This window comes from Arachis ipaensis, chromosome B10 (genome assembly GCF_000816755.2).
Source record: "Arachis ipaensis cultivar K30076 chromosome B10, Araip1.1, whole genome shotgun sequence".
Classification (NCBI taxonomy): Eukaryota; Viridiplantae; Streptophyta; class Magnoliopsida; order Fabales; family Fabaceae; genus Arachis; species Arachis ipaensis.
Window position 1 is genome coordinate 2376997 of NC_029794.2, and position 22428 is coordinate 2399424.

General features: G+C 35.1%; 1 long non-coding RNA gene across 6 annotated transcripts; it reads right to left on the reverse strand.

Moving 5' to 3' along the window:
• LOC107623994 lies at positions 17822-21834 on the reverse strand. 6 transcript variants are annotated; one of them, XR_002355399.1, is made up of 6 exons: positions 21488-21826; positions 20889-21009; positions 20460-20537; positions 20206-20361; positions 19571-19728; positions 17822-17855 (listed from the first exon to the last, which is right to left on the reverse strand). It is a non-coding gene; the product is annotated as an uncharacterized LOC107623994 (long non-coding RNA). The 6 variants fall into 6 exon arrangements; XR_002355397.1 differs by having other exon boundaries at positions 20460-21009; positions 21488-21832; XR_002355398.1 differs by lacking the exon at positions 20460-20537 and having other exon boundaries at positions 21488-21821.

The following is a 22428-nucleotide window of genomic DNA, read 5'->3' on the forward strand; positions in this document are numbered from 1 at the left end:
AGGAAAGCATGCAAAGTGGAGAAATCATGAAGAACCAAAGATTTGGAAAACGACAATGGACGCACGTGCACACTATGCGCCTACGTGCGGATCCCGAAATGCTCCATGGACGCGTACGCGTGCTGTACCCGTACGCGCCGAAGGCCGCACGTGATTTTTAAAGAGAACTCGTGACTGGCGATTTTGGAGGGTTTCTGGACCCACTTGGAGCTGAGTTTTTGGCGGGAAAAGCTTTAAAAGGCCAAGGATTAAAGGGGAACACATCATTCACACATCTTGGGCTCATTCATACACATTAGGATTAGGATTAGTTAGTTTTAGAGAGAGAAGCTCTCACTTCTCTCTAGGATTAGGATTAGGTTTTAGATCTAGATTAGAATTTCTTAGATCTAGGTTAATTTCATGCTTTGATTCACTTTTTCTTTTGTAATTCTTCTTCTTCTACATCTCTTCTCTCTAGTTTAGTCTTTAATTCTTGTAATTCTCTACTTTTATGTTGATGCACTTTTGTTTCTTCTATTTCTCTTTAATACAATTTATGATTCATGTTTTTTTATTGTTCATTTGATTTGTTATTGTTTAATTCCTTGCAATTGAGTAGAGTAGATTTACTTTCCTTGCAATTTTGCTATGCTTTCCTTTTATGCCTTCTAAGTGTTTGATAAAATGCTTGGTTGGATTTTAGAGTAGAATTTTATGCTCTTGGCTTGGGAAGGTAACTTAGGAACTCTTGAGTTACTAATGTCCAAGTAATTGATGATTGGGAGCCATTAACTCTAGATCTCACTAATTGAATTGGTGGAGAACTAGGACTTATGGACTTGGATTGATATAGCTCATTTGACTTTCCTTTACTACTAGTTAGAGGATGACTTAATGGGATTGATCCTTGCCAATTCTCATGTTGTGGTTAGTGATAGGGATTGAGATCCTTGACCACCAAACCTTGCCAAGACCTTTCTAGTTGTTAGTTTATTTCCTTTACCATTCACGTTTCTTGTTTCTTATAAAAAAACCCCAAAACATACCTCATAACCAATAACTAGAACACTTTATTGTAATTCCTAAGGAGAACGACCCGAGGTTTGAATACTTCGGTTTATAGATTTTAGGGGTTTGTACTTGTGACAAACAAAATTTTTGTATGAAAGGATTATTTGTTGGTTTAGAAACTATACTTGCAACGAGAATTCATTAATGAAATTCTAAACCGTCAATTTTCCATTCATCACTACTTCTATATTATGATGTATATTATGGTATGATGTTTTATGTATTGCCTTCTACTATTCTCTGAATGTGTGTACACATGTTTCCTTGTTATACTGTATGTATGCGACTCTAAACTACTATTGTTTTAAAACAAAAATTTACTCGTAAACTGGCGAGGTTTAATGGTACATGAAAATTGCAACCACTGTCTACTCCAACTGTAAATGATTCCTTCCATGGCAGGCTGTAAGTGATCAACGCCGTACGGTCGCGACTGGTGCACAAAATTTTAAACTCCGCACAGCTTGACCGGCAAGTGCACCGAGTCGTCCAAGTAATACCTTACGTGAGTAAGGGTTGAATCCCACAGAGATTTTCGAATGGAGCAAGCAATGGCTATCTTGCAGATCTAAGTCAGGTGATTAGAAAAGATGATTGTTGGTTGAAAGCATAAACGAAATTAATAAAGGAATAATACCAGATTGATGTGAAAATAATAACAAGAAGTTAGTTAAGGCTTTGGAGATGCCTTATCTTTCTGGATTAACTTTTCTTACTACCTACTTCAATAACGAATGATTTCTTCAATGGCATCCGTAAGTGCTCAACTCATGTCCTCTTATCAAGTTGATCTCTTCTCTCTCCATAGCAGTCCACCATATCCGAGTTACCTATGTCCTCTCATCAAGTTAGCTCATGGTTTCTTACTATAGCCGAAGATGAAGCTCTAAGAAATCCACTCCCTTTCATGATCCTACTCAAAACTCCACAGATAAGGTTAGATCTTCCGGATCAGAGAATGTGGCTTTTCTGACTCTAGCTTAGTGCCATGGAAACCTCAGCAACCCACGACCAACAAAATTTATGTCACATATCTTTGGCTGGCCCAAATTGCACTCTTGGAATCCGTGATGTATCTTCAATCTATAGCTCCATGCTATCCGGGTCAAGACTCACACGAAACCCATGTAGAACACAGGATGAATGTCACGTTTCATCCCAGATTCATTAGAATGAAGAACGAGAATGCATCATAAAAGAGAATCACACATGTATTGAAGAAGAAACGGTAATATTATTAATCCATAAGAATTAGAAGAGCTCCTAACATTAACTTAGGAGGTTTAGTTGCTCATAGCTTACAGAAAAACAATTAAGAAGGTATAATGTAATGTGTCTATGCTTCTCCCCTTCTGGGAGGCATACCTAGAATGGGTCGTCTTATTCCTTAAATACTAATATAATAACCTAGAAATTACATAAATGAGATAGGCTAGGCTAATGGTGTAGAGTTCCACGTTTTGGGCCCAATTAATGAGTGTTTGGGCTGAGCTTTGGGTGAATCGCGAGCTGAGACTCCCTTTGGGACGCTGTTGTACAGACAAAATGTCAGTTGGGACTTTAACGCTCGTTTTGGACCCTCAATTCTGAAGCAAAGTATAGACTATTAAATATTGCTAGAATGCCTAGGAAGTTAGATTTTCAATTCCATTGAGAGCGCATCAATTGGACCTCTGTAGCTCCAGAAATTCCTGTTCAAATGCACGGTGGTCAGAATCTGACAGCATCTGCAGTTCTTTCTCTCTCTCTGAATCATGCCTTTTTTCACAGCTTGCTAAAATCATCCAAAAATCACCTAAAATTGTAGAAAAACCAAAAAAACTCAATGTAGCATCCAAGAAGTGATTTTTGCACAAAAATTATTAAAACTTAATAAAGCTAAACAAAACAATAAGAAAATAGCACTAAAAGTGTATAAAATATTCGCTCATCAGAACACCAAACTTAAACTGTTATTTGTCCCCAAGAAACCAAAAGCAAAATAGGATAAAGAAGAGCGGATTATAGTAATTTTCAGAGCTCTCAATGAAACATAGCTCCAATTTTTGGAATGCGGCAGTTAGCCTCTTGATTTCTGAATTGGTTTGGCATCTCACTTTCTTTTGAAGGTCAGTGTCATTGGCATCTTTTGGAATTTAGAATCTGGATCATATTATTGATTCTCCTAGTTTGGTTTTCTTGAATCTTTGCTTCTTCGTCATCCACAGATTTGCAAAGAATTCCTGGATCATGTTTCTTCCAACATGTATCTCAGAATTAGCCAGGACTTCCCAGCCCCTGTTTTGAATCTGCTCTTGGATCTCCGGGTATTCATCTTCTTTTAGATTGAACTTAACTTCCGGGATCACTGATCTTCTGCACACAATTTTGAAGTAATGGTCTGCATGTTCTTTGGTGCAGAAATTCTCATGCATCCAAGGTAGTTTTAGATTACTTTCTTTCTTCCCTCTTGAAGCGGTTTGTCTTCCTTTGGGAGGCATGAGATTCGTTTGGTTTAGCTCAGGGATCATGGAAATCACACCAAACTTAGAGAATTGCTTGTCCTCAAGCAAAAATAAAAAGAAGATGAAGAGATGGAGAGAAGGATTCGAATGATGGGTTAAAGGGGATGGCCGAATGTAAATTTAAAAGGGAGGAAGGGAATGGGTTTTAAATTTTTAGAAAAAGATATGATTGAAAGATATGATTGATAAAAGATAAACATGATGTGAAAAAGATAAGATTTTTTTTCAAAATTTAAAAGATATGAAAAAGATATAAGGAAGTTAAATCTGAATTTTTGTTTATGCATCTAAGAAATAAAAAGATAATATGAATGAGTTAAAAAGATTTAAAAAGAAATTGGAAAGATGAATGAGTTTTGAAAAAGAATTGAAAAGAATTGAAAAAGAATTAAAAATAATTTATAAGATTATTAATTTTTAGGAATGGAAATTAAAAAATGAATGTTTGTAATATTTTGATGCATAAAATTTTGAATTAAAACATCTAAATTTGAAAAAAAATTGAATTGAAAACGAAATTACCTCCCCCTTGATGTTCTGGCGTTAAACGCCCAGAATGATAGCCATTCTGGTGTTTAACGCCCATCTGGTGGCCATTTTGGGCATTTAACGCCCAGCCAGGTACCCTGGCTGGCGTTAAACGCCAGAAAGCCTTTGTTACTGGACTTTTTTCTGAACGCCCAGGATGCTGCTGTCTCTGGCATTAAATGCCCAGAATGCTGCCCATTCTAGCGTTTAACGCCCAGAATGATACCTTTTCTGGCGTTAAACGCCCAGAATGGTAGCCATTCTGGCGTTTAACACCCAAAATACCCCTTTACTGGCATTTTGACGCTAGTGAGCTCTTTTTCTCTGTGATTCCTCTGTTTTATGTCCTGAACCTCCATTTTCCTAACTTATTCACTGAAATGCATTAGCTAACATGAGTAGCAAAATTAAATAGACTTATCTAATTATTATAAACATCTAATTTTTTATAATGGATGGGTTGCCTCCCTGCAAGCGCTTCTTTATTGTCTTTAGCTGGACTTTACTGAGCTTTTAATTTAGTCTCAGTTTTGAGCCTTCTTGCTTAATATTGCCTTCAAGATAATGTTTGATTCTCTGTCCATTAATAATGAACCTTTTGTCAGAATCAATATCTTGAAGCTCTACATAACCATATGGTAACACACTTGTAATCACATATGGTCCCTTCCACCGAGATTTCAATTTCCCAGGGAACAATCTGAGCCTAGAGTTAAACAACAGGACCTTCTGTCCTGGCTCAAAGACTCTAGATGACAGCCTTTTGTCATGCCATCTTTTTGCTTTCTCCTTGTAGATTTTAGCATTTTCGAAAGCATTGAGTCTGAACTCCTCTACCTCATTCAACTGGAGTAATATCTTCTCTCCAGCTACCTTAGCATCAAGGTTTAGGAACCTGGTTGCCAAGTAGGCCTTGTGTTCCAGTTCCACTGGCAGATGACAAGCTTTTCCATACACAAGCTAGTATGGAGAGGTCCCTATAGGAGTCTTGAATGTGGTTCTGTATGCCCACAGAGCATCATCCAAACTTCTTGCCCAATCCCTTCTACGGGTACTTACAGTCCATTCCAGGATTCGTTTTAGTTCTCTATTTGAGACTTCAGCCTGCCCATTTGTCTGTGGATGATATGGAGTTGCCACTTTATGGTTAATTCCATATCTGACCAAAGCAGAGTCAAGATGTTTATTGCAGAAATGAGTGCCTCCATCACTGATCAGTATCCTAGGGACACCGAACCTGCTGAAGATATGCTTCTGGAGGAACTTCATCACTGTCTTAGTATCATTAGTGGGTGTTGCAATTGCCTCTACCCATTTAGATACATAGTCTACTGCCACCAGAATATAAGTGTTTGAGTATGATGGTGGAAAAGGCCCCATGAAGTCAATACCCCATACATTAAACAACTCAATCTCTAAGATCCCTTGCTGAGGCATGGCATAACCGTGAGGTAGATTACCAGCTCTCTGGTAACTGTCACAATTACGTACAAACTCTCGGGAGTCTCTATAGAGAGTAGGCCAGTAGAAACCACATTGGAGAAATTTTGTGGCTGTTCGCTCACCTGCAAAATGACCTCCATATTGTGATCCATGGCAATGCCATAGGATCTTATGTGCCTCTTCTCTAGGCACACATCTACAGATTACTCCGTCTGCACACCTCTTAAAGAGATATGGTTCATCCCACAAGTAGTACTTTGCATCAGAAATCAGTTTTTTTGTTTGCTGTTTACTGTACTCTTTGGGTATGAATCTCACAGCTTTATAGTTTGCAATGTCTGCAAACCATGGTACTTCCTGAATGGCAAAGAGTTGCTCATCTGGAAAGGTTTCAGAGATCTCAGTAAGAGGGAGTGACGCTCCTGCTACTGGTTCTATCCGGGACAGGTGATCAGCTACTTGGTTCTCTGTCCCTTTTCTGTCTCTTATTTCTATATCAAACTCTTGTAGAAGCAACACGCATGTTATGAGTCTGGGTTTTGAATCCTACTTTGTGAGGAGATATTTTAGAGCAGCATGATCAGTGTACACAATCACTTTTGATCCTACTAAATAAGATCTGAACTTGTCATTGGCATAAACCACTGCAAGCAGCTCCTTTTCTGTGGTTATGTAATTCTTCTGTGCGTCATTTAAAATACGGCTAGCATAATTAATGACATGTAGAAGCTTGTTATGCCTCTGTCCCAATACTGCACAAATGACATGATCACTAACGTTACATATTAGATCGAATGGTAATGTCCAGTCTGGTGCAGAAATGACTGGTGATGTAACCAGCTTAGCTTTCAGAGTCTCAAAGGCCTGCAAACACTCTGTGTTAAAGATAAATGGTGTATCAGTAGCTAGCAGATTGCTCAGAGGTTTTGCAATTTTTGAAAAATCCTTTATGAACCTCTTATAGAATCCTGCATGCCCTAGAAAGATTGTGATTGCCTTTACATTGGCAGGTGGTGGTAATTTTTCAATTACCTCTACCTTAGCTTGATCCACCTCTATTCCCTTGTTTGAAATTCTGTGCCCAAGGACAATTCCTTCAGTCACCATAAAGTGACATTTCTCCCAATTTAAAACCAGGTTAGTCTCTTGGCACCTTTTCAGAACAAGTGCTAGATGGTCAAGACAGGAGCTGAATGAGTCTCCAAATACTGAGAAGTCATCCATGAAGACTTCCAGAATTTTTTCTTCCATATCAGAGAAGATAGAGAGCATGCACCTTTGAAAGGTTGCAGGTGCATTACACAGACCAAATGGCATCCTTCTGTAGGCAAATACTCCAGATGGACATGTGAATACTGTTTTCTCTTGGTCATGAGGATCTACTGCAATTTGGTTTTAACTTGAATAGCCATCCAAAAAGCAGTAGTATTCATGACCTGCTAGTCTCTCTAGCATCTGGTCTATGAATGGTAAAGGAAAATGATCCTTTCTGGTGGCTGTATTAAGCCTTCTGTAGTCAATACACATACGCCACCCTGTAACTGTTCTTGTAGGAACCAGTTCATTCTTTTCATTATGAACTACTGTCATGCCTCCCTTCTTAGGGACAACTTGGACAGGGCTCACCCAGGGGCTATCAGAAATAGGATAAATAATCCCAGCCTCTAGTAGCTTAGTGACCTCTTTCTACACCACCTCCTTCATGGCTGGATTCAGCCGCCTCTGTGGTTGAACTACTGGCTTAGCATCATCCTCCAATAGGATCTTGTACATGCATTTGGCTGGGCTAATGCCCTTGAGATCACTTATGGACCACCCAAGAGCTGTCTTGTGTGTCCTTAGCACCTGAATTAGTGCTTCCTCTTCCTGTGGCTCTAAAGCAGAGCTTATGATCACGGGAAAAGTGTCATCTTCTCCCAGAAATGCATATTTCAGGGATGGTGGTAGTGGTTTGAGCTCGGGTTTAGGAGGCTTCTCCTCTTCTTGAGGAGTCTTCAGAGGTTCTTCTGTTTTCTTTGGTTCCTCTATATCAGGCTGAACATCTTTAAAAATGTCCTCAAGCTCTGATTCGAGACTCTCAGTCATATTGACCTCTTCCACCAGGGAGTCAATAATATCACTGCTCATGTAGTCTTTTGATGTGGCTGGATGCTGCATAGCTTTGACAGCATTCAACTTAAACTCATCCTCATTGACTCTCAGGGTTATCTCCCCTTTTTGGACGTCAATGAAGGTTCGTCCAGTTGCTAGGAATGGTCTTCCTAGAATGAGAGTTGCACTCTTGTGCTCCTCCATTTCCAGCACTACAAAGTCAGTGGGAAAGGCGAATGGCCCAACCTTGACAATCATGTCCTCAATTATGCCTGATGGAATTTTAATGGAGCCATCAGCATGTTGGAGGCATATTCGGGTTGGTTTAACTTCATCAGTCAAACCAAGCCTTTTGATAGTGGATGCAGGTATTAGGTTGATACTTGCCCCGAGATCACATAGAGCTGTCTTGGTACAAGCATCCTCTAATGTGCTCCTCCCCTTCAGCCACGTCAGCCCCTTCAATTGTGCCCTGTCTCCTTGTGTGCTCACTACTCAGTATGCTCTCTTCTAGGTATTTTTTAAACTGTTATTGTTGTTAGTTAATCCGTGAAGTGTGATTTTTCGTCACTATGTGGTGTAGAATTCTGAATAATCTTGAATAGTTTATCATATTGCATTTTATGGTTTTTTTTTTAATTTGACTTTTGACTCTGTATTTAAAAGAGATCACAACATTGTGGTTTATGTAATATTTTTACTTTGGATAATATTTTAAATTTATATTAGACTATAATTATATTTTACTGTGTGTATTTATATTTTATGTATTATTTTATTAAAAACAGATTTTCAATTGAACTACGGTGAAACTGGTTGAACCAATGAATTAATAGTTAGAGCGATTCGATGACTGGTTCGATTTCAGAACCTTGCTATAATGACACATGTATTGTAGGTACAGCAGTTTTCAGCTTTTGTTTTTAATCAGGGAGCAGCTTTGCAGGAGTGGTTATAGCTAATTCGCTAACTTAGAGTGAACCGTACAAATTTCTAGGAATAGTTTTTATTATGACTTTATGCCTTTATGCGATAAAAATGGACATTATTGGGTTTTTTCGAGATGAAATTGGGTTGGAGTTCTTCTTCTTTTTTTTTTCTTAAGTAAAAAAATATTTACATGAATAAAACATAGTTTATCAAAAGGCATGAAAAAAATTAATTTAAAATATAAATTCATTTTTTAAACTGAAAATATATAAATTTGTCTCTTAATCAATTTTAAAAAAAATTGGATAATCAAAATATAGTATATAATATCTTGTAAAGAATTATAAATAAATTAGTCTATCTAATAAAAGCAAGTTATGTCACCAAGAAGTAGAAAAATAAAAATAAATTACTAAAAATATTTTCAAGAATCTAAATGCCAAAAAAAATAATTTTAAATGACAAAAATAATAAAAATATCACCAATAATTTTAAGGTCATGAATAAAATAATCAAACGTGAATACATTTGTCTCAATTAAAAACATAATTGCGATGAAAAACAACAAGACACATGTGTAATCTATGTAGATAGCATATTATTTGAATCTTTAGGTATAATTATACATTAATTTTTTAAAAGGGTTAATAACTTTTTTAATATTCTTAAAAGTTAGTATTTTAGGATTAATATCAAACAGACTAAAATGCTCTTTTATGTTTAAGTTTTTTTAATTATATTACAAATTAAATTTTAAATTTAATTGTAGAAAGGCTAAAATACCCACCAAATTCATTTAAAAAACAATTATTTTTTAGCATTAATTTTAAAAACACTAAAATACGCTTTTAGAATAAAGTTTGTTTAATTGTATTAGGCATAGTAAATGTGAACTCTAAAAATTAAAATTCTCTCGTAACTAATTTTAGAAAGAACAAAGCAATTGTTCATACCTACACTCATTAAACATGGTCCAGCCAACATTCTGAATAAAGAATGGATAAACTATAAAATAAGCTGCATCTAAGTCGACTCAACAACGACAAGTTCAGTCTACATGGCGTCGCCCACATGGGTCAGAAATAACTATCATCTCGACGAACAAGTTAGAACCTTTAACTTAAAGTGTTTGGACCTCATGTCCAAGTTCAAAATCCACCTTGATTTCAGATAACAACTCGGAACAACAACCTTTTATCGTTAATGTTTTAAAAAATAAATCTAAAATGCCATTATAAAATTAATTCATCCTGTTTGATTGTATTAGAAATAAAAAATTTGAATTTGATTTAAAAAAACCTTAATTACACTTTTAGTTCATATAAAAAAATCAAAATACCTTCTTTATAACTCAAACAAAGTTAAACTTTAAGAAAAATTTAAAATTTGTTTTGTGGATTCTATTTTAAGAGACTAAAAGATCCTTATAGCATTAGTTTAAAAACAAAAAATGCCCTTAGTTCATATTTAAGGCTGCATTTGTTTACAGAGACAGAACACTGAGACAGGGACACTGAGACACAAAATCGTGTTTGGCAGAGGAAACATAGATAGAGACAATGTGTCCAGAGACACTGAATTAGTGTATTTTGTGTCCATCCTGACAGGAAGGACACGGAGACACTAACAAGGGACACAACTTATTTTTTATTTTTTCTTTCATTATTCTTGTTAAATTTTCATAATTATATTTTTTATTGTTATATTTTCATCTCAAATTTTTTGAATGAAAAAAAAAATGAGAATAAATTGAATTTTCATAATTTGTTCTAGTTTATCACCAAACAGAATACAAGAACACAAAATTTTGTGTCTCTGTCCATCAGTGTCTTGTCTTGTCCTGTTCTCAGTGTCTTGTCCTGTCCTGTTCTTAGAAACAAACGCAGCCTAAAGTACGACTAAATGGTCAAATTAGTTCCTGAAAGATCACTCGTTTTTCAAATTGGTCCTAGAATTTTTTTAAATTAAACTCTTTCTTTAAAGATTTTAAATTAGTCATGGTAGTCTTTTCATCACTTTCTTTGTTGATTGGTCAAAATTTGCTAATGTGATGTGTTAAGTGACACTACAACACACACCTAAGGGTTCATTTGTTTACCGGCACCGGACATTGAGATAGAAACACAGAGACACAAAATCGTGTTTGACAGATAAGACATGGTGATGTGAAGATTTTTACCGGTTCGGAATTTAACAAAATAATTTCATTGTGAGCATAGCCTAAACCGACAATCGATCCTCAAATCAAAGTTGAATTTTGGTTGTCACAAGTCCAACCCAATAAAAATAACCGAGAGTATTAGTCCCGGGTCATTCTCCCTAGGAATTGCAATTGAATGCCAAATTATTGGTTCTGAGATCAAAGGGAGTTGGTTGATAAAAAGGCAAGAAAATAAATGGCAAGAAAGTAAAGCAACAATTAAAGATAACAAATACTAAAAAGAGGCATTCATGGAAAGGCTTGAGAATCTAGGCTTTCTATCCTAGTCATTAATTATCATGCAATAATTGACAAGAGCTAATCCTATAAGTCATCTCCAACATTGAAAGAAGGTACAATGTTATCTTCAACATAGGGAGAAAGTCAAATAAGACTAGTTAATCTCGATCCAAAAGTCCTAATCAATTTACTAATTGAATTAGCAAGAGATTAGAGTCAATGGAAATAATATTAACAACTATAGATCCCCAACTTGAATTGGGTATTAATGACTCAAGATTACCCAATTTCTCTTTCCAAGCCAAGAATGCTCAAAAAGCTACTCTAACATCCAACCAAGCATTTTGTCAAACACTTGGAAGGCATAAAAGGAAAGCATCATAAAATTGCAAGAATAATAAATCTACAACTACCCAAAGCAAGAAAATAACAATAAAAGCTCAATTTAACATCAATTTAAAAGCTCAATTATTGCATTAAAAAAAATCCAAATTAACAAGAGTGCTCATAAGCATAAAAATAACCAGAATAAGAAATTAACAAGAAAAGATAGGGAAATTGATGCCAGGGCATCTTGGCTAGTTTAACTAGCCATTTTTTGTATGCTTTAGGTTGGTTTCATGCATTTTATTAGGAAATAAGCAAGTATTCAGTTGAAAATGCAATCATACCATGATTCAAGCAACATTGTGAATTTTGAATGCTTTCATGAGAATTATGCATGAATTGAATGATAAATTGGATGATGCATGATCCCATGATTAAGAGCAAGACTTTAATGCACTTTGTTTGATTGATTTCAGGTAACAAGAAGCAGAGAAGAGCCACGTTAGTGGCTACGTTAGTGCCACTAACGTGGCCATTAACGTGGAAGAAAAGAGAAGCCCCAACGTTAATGAGAAAGTTGATGGCATTAACTTTGAAGAAGGAGAGCATGGAACGTTAGTGGTAAAAGTAAACACCACTAACGTTAGCGAAGGGGCAAGAAGACCCACGTTAGTTACATTAACGTGGGAACTAACGTGGAAGGAAAGGGAGATGCCAACGTTAGTGGAAAAGTGAGTGCCACTAACGTTTGCGAAGCAAAAAGACCCACGTTAGCTTCCACGTTAACTACATTAACGTGGGAACTAACGTGGAAGGAAAGGGAGATGCCAACGTTAGTGGAAAAGGTGATCTCCACTAACATTTGCGAAGCAAAAAGACCCACGTTAATGGCCACGTTAACTACATTAAGGTGGTAGTTAACGTGGGCAAAAGTCTCACCTGGCAGCCTGACCATGCCTTTTTCAAACAAGAATAACTTGAGCCACAAAACTCTAAATGAGGTGATTTTAGTGGCATTGGAAAGTAAGATTCCAGAGCTTTCCAAGCATATATGGCACTATATGGTGGACACTAAATTTGAGGGAGAAAACCTGCCCCGAAAGTGCAAAGATGAACATGGTATCAACCTGTAGTAAGGCCAGCTGACCTCTTCACCTTCCAAGAAGTGTAACTCGATCTGTAGAGCTCCAAATGATGCGCTTCCAAAAGTGTTGGAAAGTAGACATCCAGGGCTTTCCAACACTATATAATAGTATGGGGTGGAAATTAATTTTGGGCTCCAGAACCTGGAAAATTTCATCCCCTGATCGCGGACGTTATTGGCACTCACGTTTTCCAATAATGCCAGCGACTAGGCCAGCGACCTTGTCCACTTCAAATGAGCATAACTTGAGTTACAGAGGTCCAATTGAGGTGATTTTAGTTGAGTTAGAAAGCTGACATTCAGAGCTCTCCAACGATATATAATAGTCCATAGTGGGTATAAAATTGGAGCACAAACAAGATGCATCTTTTAAGCCCCAAAAACACCAACTGGGTAGCAAGTGTGACGTTAGCCACACTAACTTCAGCACTAATGCCACACATGTAGCATTAGTGAGGCTAACGGTGGCACTAATGATTAGCACCTGGACCTCAACTTGATTCACTTCTCTTTCAAGGACCACCCAACCTCAAGGAAGCAAGCCCACAAGTGTCAACCAATCAAGGCCACAAGAAGCATCTAGAATAGGAATTTTCATTTAATTGTAATTTGCTTTCATTTTGTAATTTAGGAGAGCCTATATAAGGGCCTTAGTTTTTACATTCAAGAGGGACATACTGAAAAATAGGGGATTAAAGAGGGGTCTTCGGACTCCCTCCCCTCACACACTTTTCTTTCTCTTTCTTTTCTTTGTACTTTTCATTTATGAATTTTGAAGTTTTCATTTTAGTTTTAATCTTCATCTTTACTTTTCTGCACTTTCTTTCTTTTCTATTTTGGTAGAGCAATGATCAACTAACTTTTTCATTGGGTTAGAGAGCTCTATTGTGATTCAATGGATCAATTGTAGTTCTTATTCTTCTTCTTCTTTCTTTTCTCTTGATTTTACTAGAGAGCTTTCGATCTTCATCCGATTGAATAATTGTCTCGGAAGAGAAATTGCTCATACTTGGATTTCCTCTGAACCTTGGAAGAAGAATGAGAAAATCATGCTAGAAATGCTCTCTCACATTGGATTAGGTTGGGGGTTGGATGGATATTGTGACATTTAATCCTACCAATACTTTGATCTATGAATGTGTGTGGTATAATCAGTGACCAAACTTCATCTCTTCTCATGAGCAATTAGACCAAGGAATTGGCTATTGATCAAGATTTAAGAGATTGAATTACCAAGGAATTGGGATCCAATCACTTAAGATTGCCAAGGAGATCAATGAATGCATTGATTGAGGAAGAGATGAGAATGAACTTGATCCGGAGAATTGCAATATCTCTTGATCCCAATTTTCATTTTATTTTTAGTTCTTACATTTACTTTTCTTGCCATTTTACTTCTCTGCACTCTATTACTTTCTTTACTTTTATGCCATTTACCTTTCCTTGTTACTTATCACTCCAATACGATTCGTCTAACTAGGATAATCAATTAACCATTGATTGCTTAATCCGTTAATCTCTGTGGGATTCGACCTCACTCTATTGTGAGTTTTACTTGACGACAATTCGGTATACTTGTCGAGAGAAATTTGTTGAGAGACAAGTTTCCGTGCATCAGAAATCAAGACAATAGAGCAAGAAATTGTAAAGAAAACAAGATAAAAGCAAGAATTAAACCCTAAATCTAAGAGGAAAATTAACCTAAGAACCCTAATTCTAGAGAAAAGGGAGCATCTCTCTCTAGAAAACTACCCTACATGATCCTAAGCTAATCTAATTGCTCCCCCAAGACCCATCTTGAGTTATGCATCAAATAGCTTCAGAAATGAGTTGGATTTGGGCCTGGAAAGCTCAGAAATCCCCCTCCCAGCGAATTCACTTTAATGAGGTCACGTGATCAGCGTCACGCGTGCGCGTGGTTGACGCATGCGCGTCGCTGGCAAATTTCTTCCTCACGCGTACGCGTGGGTGACGCGTGCTCATGGCCATGAATGTACTTTTCACGCGTACGCGTGGATGACCCGTGCGCGTGGCCTTTAGTTCTCCAAATGCTCATTTCTTCATGAATTCTCCACTTTGCATGCTTTCTCTTCACTTTTTCCATCCAATACTTGCCTTATGAACCTGAAATCACTCAACAAACATATCAAGGCATCGAATGGAATTAAAGCGAATTAAAATTAGCAATTTTAAGGCTTAAAAAGCATGTTTTCACTCTTAAGCACAAATTTAGGGAGAATTACAAAAGCAGGCTATTTCATTGAATAAATGTGAGATAAGTTGATAAAATCCCCCAAATTCAGCACAAGATAAACCACAAAATTGGGGTTTATCAAACCTCCCAACACTTAAACCAAGCATGTCCTCATGCTAAACCAAGAAAGAGACAAAGGGTACTAACATTTATTCAATGCAAGTAAACTATCTAATTGCAACCTATCTACATGATTGCAACTACTTAGTCAAAATAAATCAATTCCCAAGAATAAATATATGAACACAAGGGCTAAAGTAATATCAATCAAATCAAACCCACAATTAAATTGAGTTATTGAAAAGATTTTACAAACTTGCAAGAAAAGAGATAATCATAGGTGAAAACATGTAATTGAGAAATCGAACCCTCACCGAATGTGTATCTGCTCTGGTCGCTCAAGTGTATAGGGTTGATTCACTCAATTCTCTTCTAATCATGCTTTCCAAGATGTATTTTTCATCTAACAATCAACAATTATTCAATGCATGCATAGAAATATCATGAGGACTTTCCCATAGGTTGTAATGGGGCTAGGGTAAAGGTAAGGGTGCATATGGTCAAGTGAGCTTGAAATTTGAATCTTTGATTAACCTAAGCTTCCCACCTAACCCATCTAACAACCTATAAAATTCAAATGCTAACCTAACTACCCATTCTTCAGTTTTTTATACACTCATGCATTCTTTTCAATCATAACCCATATGCATTGATTATTATTGAATTTCACTTTGGGGCATATTGTCCCCTTTTTATTGCTTTTCTTTTTCCTTTCTTTTTTTTCTTTTTCTATTTTTTTCTTTTTATTTTTCTTTTGTTTTTCTCTTTTTATTTTTGATGAATTATATATAAAGATACCAATGCATATGGTTTAAACGTTTAATGCATGAGTACGTACCCAATTCCCATGATTTTTAACAAAAATACAAAAACACACTTTTATCTCTACCCAATGTCCCAAACTTTCCACTATTAAATGATAAACACTCTCACTATCCTAAGCTAATCAAAGATCTAAATTAAGACATTTATTGTTTTTCACTTTAAGGCTTGTAATGTGCTAAAATTAAGAACAAAAGGGGTTTAGCATAAGCTCAAAATTGGCTAACAATGGTAGATAAAAGGTAGGCTATTTGGGTAAGTGAGCTAAATGAAACGATAGCCTCAATTATTTAAATGCATTTATACACAAAATAATGGACATAAAGAATCAAACAAATCAAAGATTACAATCATAGAAAGAGAATAATACACACAAGAATGAAAATAGTGGTTATATGATGTAACCACACAATTAGGCTCAAAACTCACATGCTTATGTGTTCTTAGCTCAAAAAAACATGTTTCACAATATATATGATTCAAGCAAGTTCTAAAAAAAATTTACTCAAATCAATTGGGGTACCCTATAGATAACATCCTTGAAAAATTTTATTATTTTGGCTAAGCTTATTATATATATGCAAACTAAGAAAATGCAACTAAAATTCTAAAAGACCTAAAAATGAAATGCAAAAGTGTTGGGATTAGAAATTTGTCACCCAAAAATGGCCGATCGGTCAGACGACCTCCCCACACTTAAAAGTCTGCACCATCCTCAGTGCATTCAGAAGATGAGCAAAGGGGTACGGTGACTTTCTGGATTGCCACATTCAGCTGGTGGATCAACCGGCTACTACATATTCTTTCTCTCACTTCCGTCTTTGTTTATGATGATTTACCCATGAAAAATAGAAAATAGCATAGTAAGATGAGAAAATGCAAAAGTAAGGAAGCGTAAATTGTTGGAATGAGGTGATGATTACTAAAATAAAGTGAGTGACTCAATATGTGACATGGGTGAAACAAGTGTGTGAATTCTAAATTGGGCGCCATTTAGATCACACACATTAGCATAGAGAGCTATGTCACAATTACACAAAAGAAGTAAGCACTTCACTCATTCTAGTGTGCTTGAAATACTTTAAAGAAAACTTGTAGGTTAAGATAAACAAACAAGTAATAAAGAAGCATGAAAGCACTCAAGCAAATAATCAAGCAATTGTGAATTGGATAATGAAGGGACATTGATTGATGTGCAAGTAAACTTAGTGAACCAATTGAAATATAAAGCTCACACATCAAACAATGACACAAATTGAAGTTTGTTTGCAACACCTAAATGACATAGAGGTGAAATACATGGGTGATATGGAACTTAGGACAAAGAAGATAGAAGTGAAAATCAATCACATAGCAATCATGGTCCACAAAGCTTGAACACTACAAAAAAATCTAGTTAAAATGGCAGTTTTTTGGGTATTTACGGCGGTTTAAACCGCCATTATTACCAGAAACGGTGGTTTTAAAAAACGACGTAATTTTGGGTGCCATTCTAATTATTACGTAGTTTTTGGATAGGTTAAAATGGCAGTGCAAACCGTCATTATTTCCAAATAAAATGGCATTTTTGTTGTTGGTTAAAACGACAGTTCAAACCGCCGTTATTTCCAAGGTTAAAATGGCAGTTTTGATTGGTTAAAATGGAAGTTCAAATCGCCATTATTTCTAGAATGAAAATGGCATTTTTGGTTAGTTAAAACGGTGTTTACGAACCGCTGTTTTTACCCTGACAGAGCAGCGTTTTGATTGGTTAAAATGGCATTTTTAGTTGGTTAAAATGGCGTTTGAAACCGCCATTTTTATTGAGTTAAAATGGCATTTTATGTTGTTTAAAATGGCAGTTACAAACCGCCCTTTTTACCGGACAAAAGTAACATTTTTATCATTTACAAAGACAAATTTTAACCGTCATTTTTATCGAATTAAACAAATAATTTTTTTATTAAACTTTTTCAATAACAAAAAATCAATACTCATAAATAAAATATTATATAACTCATAAAAAATGTATTAAACATAATTAAACATAATATATTATTTTTTAGTATTAAAAATAAAAAATAATAACCCCTATACAAATAAAGTATCTAACATAATATAATTTTTTAATTATAAATGTTTTAACATATAATTCTTAATACATAAAATCTCCATCATAGCTTTTGATGCACTTTGTCATGAGAATCTCTGTCCTCACTCCAATCCTTCTTGTCTTGATTATTTGCTTTTAGAGTGCTTATTTTCACGCCTAATTTTTGCCTGAAAGAAAATCATATTCATTTTAATAAATTTTCATTTCACAGCTTGGTTTCTTATTATTATTATTATTATTATTATTATTATTATTATTATTATTATTATTATATAATAATGTCTAATTAATTATTACCAGCTATCTAGGAGATTTTAGAATGAAACACAAACTAATCAACATGCAAACGGAAAGTGCTAACCCTTCAAAATTTTTCAAGCAAAGCCAATAGAATTAGATCATTTTTCTTCACAATTAAAGCAAGATTTGTATATATAAATTAAATGATGTTGCTACTTAATTACCTGCTAGTGCTAGTTACAATATATATGCAATTAAAGAGAGAATATTAAAAGTAAAAGGGACATTGGACAGGGGAGCTATAAATTACAGCACAATCATGAGCAATGAAATGGAAGAAACAAAGTTTGACTTTCATCAAATTGAAGAAACAATCCTGCTACGCATACATCCTTGTACCTGACACCAATTTGACACACTGTATAAACACTTGTAGGATCCATTAAATATTATTCACTATTGATCAAATTCAAAATCAAAAATCAATTTCAGTTAGAATTTTCAACATCACAATTTTTATAAGAGCCAACAGTGTCGTGGAAGAAAAAAAAGATTTTAACCTCCATCACAATATCAATTGATGCCTCAATTGTTAGAGAATTAAATAAAAGATAAATCACAAGAATTTCTAATAGTTAATATAAAAGATCAATTGATGTCTCAATTGTTATTATGAAAGATCAAAGTAGGTTGTGAAGTAAATTATAGATGAATTACAATGCTACATAATTAAATTTTCAATAGTGTGATTGAAAGAGTGAAAATGAAGAAAAGAAAGCATGGAATGAGTGTGATTGGCTTGAAAATGAGCAATTCTTCATTGTTAATTAAAAAAGATAATCTACAAGTAAGTAGCAAAGGTTGTGTACAAAATAGGGGGAATGGGTCAGTTCTTAAAATAAAGGAAGCCAAAGGAGAAAAAACCGTACACGCACCATGTATTTTAAATTATTGAAGAATAGTGATACAGGTGTGTGGTGTGTTTGGTGTATGAATAGTTTTTTTCTTTAAGAAATAGTCATACCACATATGGCTTGCCCTCGGGTGTTCGCTTTATGAAAATTTCACTAAGTGGGATTTTTAGTATAAAATAAATTACAGCCCAATGAATTATGGGATGTAATTTCAGCCATGAATAGTAATTGTTTTGCATTTTTGCCTTAATGACCAAGACCGTCAAAGATATTGCAAGAAAAATTTGGATCAGTCAAGATAAGCCATGAACAAGAGCCGACGTTTTCTTGAGAGGAAGAATTGATGAAGTCTTGGTCGATTTCTCAACAAGAAGACTCATCCTAAACATCATATGAGAGTACAGTCAAACTATCTAAAGTTCTAAATATCGAGGAATAGTAATAAGTTACTTGGTAAAGAATCACAAAAATGACCCCAACTGCCATTGCGCTGCTATAATAAAATGCTAACGATTTGCTTAAGAAGGATGCCAAACTCGTTAAAGTAATACCCAATATTAACAATACAACACGATATGCAAAAAATTTTGCGAGAGAGAGAGAGAGAGAGAGAGAGAGAGAGAGAGAGAGCAGCATTAGAGCCGGTTGACAGTGTTCTTAAGATGGATCAATAGCACAACAAGAAGCTATAACACATCAATTTGACAAACACAACTAAGACCATTTACCTTCTTCGACAGACACCTCAAAATTTTCCAGTGTTGAGCTAGTAGTCCTTATATTTAAGAGCTTGTGGTCAAAAGGAGACATTGATCAAACCCAAGAACCCTTGGTAACTTTTTCCCACTGGCCTTGTGAGCACATTCCTATAGTAAGAGATGCATTCCTGAACAAGACGCACAAAATTGCCTTAATAAATTAGATATACCAGTTTACAAATCCTAGTTCAATTTAATACACAAAAATTAATTAATATTATTAACTAGTTAAAACTTAAAAGTTGGTTTTATATACTTAATTTAATTTAAAATGTACCAGAAAATAAGATAATAGAGATAAATGGAGTAAAATTTCACTATATATATTAGCCCGAATTTTCATTTATTTCATCCTAAGTAATTATAAAGAGAGAAATTGAGAGAAAATAAAAAGAACCATGATGAGAATATAAATATGCAGTTCTCTAAGTGTAGATGTGATCCCCCTGACTTCAGGCTCTCTCTGGTTTCTCTATGAACCATCCATCATTTCAATTAATCAATTTTTATTTTTTCTTAATTAGAAAAAGAACAACAAAAATTTAACTCAAAAATTAAATGAAAAAAATTCAATAAGGAAAGATGAAAGTTTAATAAGAACTTACTTGCTAGATTGCTGCCCCATATATATTCTTATATGCTTCTCCTCCCTTAACACAACAACCTTTGACTTACTCTCATACATATACACAAAAACTACCAATCTTTTTATATTCCGCTTCTTCCACTTCCAACTAGATATAGTTTGATGGATCCACTATCTGAAACAGAGTTGAAGATAAAGTACCATCAAATCAAAAGATTATATATATAGAAAACAAGAAAGTAATTAAGAAGTTAGATGAGTGGAAGATCTTACCCTACGGGAAGAGTAGAAATTGGTTGGTATGAGGTAGTAGTGGGTGGGGAGGAGCTTTATTTGTAGAGTGGTGGTGTTCTATTAATAATAACCATGTTTTGTATGTATTACTTAGTTTACACCATAGAGATATAATAATAACAGCAAAACAATTAAGAAGAATCCTCTAATCCATAATTAGATTACCATCCCAATTAAGTTTCTTCTTTTCTCTTTTTCTCGTTTTAGAAAATCTTTTTGGTATAGAGAAAAATCGTTATTATTCAATTCTGATGTGCCTCCCTGGTTGAGAAAACACTGCTGCACCTTATCATATATATATATGTTCCCACCATTCAATTCCTTTTATCTAGTCATTTTCTGTACATCTATTCTTAATCAATGCATTTTGATACAAATTAAAATAAGAGACACATAGTACAATCTCACATGTAGTTGGGGTTCATTTCTCCATCAGCTTGTTGAGGATATCGCAGTCGATTTATAAGAGCATCTCCGAGTGTTCTAATATGCGGGACATAGATTAAAGCCTGAAATAGTTGTTAAAGTTCTGCAAGTATGATAATTGTTAATTCAGTAACTTCTAATTTCTCCCACTCCCAAAGTTAGAAAGTGTCACATATTTGATATTTGACACAGAACACATAAATCCAACAGCCTAATTAATCACCTTTTCAAGTTTTAACTCATCTGACACTAGTAGAGCCATGTTAAAACAGCAATGAAAAGATGATGATGAAACAATTTAGTTACAGTCAATTTTGAAATAGTTGAAATTGTGTTTGGTTTCACCATCAATCTCTTTCAATCAATTTATAGAGTGTTTTCCGCTTTTCTTTTATGGAAATTGAACAACAAAATAGAGCATATACATGTTGAGAATAAAGAACGAGAAACATTTTGAGTACTATGCTGAGATTCAAACCAAATTAATTAAATTTGTTCATCTAATCTAAGGCAAGCCTAAGAGAATCGATTAGAATGAAATATTTTCAAGAGAACAAAGGAAAATAGGGAGAAGAACCTACTCGTGAGTCTACCGAAGGAGACCATCACTGGAGAAGACGTTGCAGAAGGAGGTCGCTACTGGAGGAGATGTTGTCGGAGGAGACCGTCGCTCGAGGAGACGCCGCTAGCAGGAGGAGATCATCGCAGGAGAATATCGCCGTTGAAGAAGACGTTGCAAGAGGAGGTCACCGCTGGAGGAGACTTCGCCAGAGGAGGTCGTCGCTGGAGAGGATTGTTGTCGGAGGAGAGATCGTGACAGAGGAGATTGTAGTGGCATAGCTTTAAGATTTCTCTCACAGTGGCAGCATTTCAAAGTGGGAATGAGGAGGGGTTAATTTAGGGTTGGGCATTTTATACAAGTTGATAATGGCATTTTAAAATCGCCAGAATCCAAAACAACCGCTATTAATTACAAATTAATTACGACAACAGTAAGAAACGACATAATATTCAAGTATTAGGGCATTTTTATAGAACCCCCATAATATTAATGCCATTTTATATCATTTTTTTGTAGTGGAAAAGCTAAAAAATATGTCACTAGGTAAGCTTTCGATCCAATTCCACAATTCCAAAATCTCAATGCATGAAATAGGTGATGTAAATGAAGGGCAATCATAAACAATCATCATCACCTAACAAAAAAATACATTGATAATTCACAAATTTTCTCATCATAAATAATGAGATCAAATCACATGGTGGCCAAAAAATGCAATTTAAAAGATTTAGAAAGCTTGAAGGCATTGTACAAGTACTTGGTATGCACAAAATTATGCATTAAGAACTCAAAACCAAGTAACAAATTGTAACCTCAACAAAGAATCCAACAATGACTATTAACAAAAATGATGTCAAAATAACACCCTATAGTAATTAGCAGCAATAAACAGTAAAAAAGATTAATAATCCAACACTTATAATGAAAATAGAAAATTAAACAGAAATTAAACTAACTAAA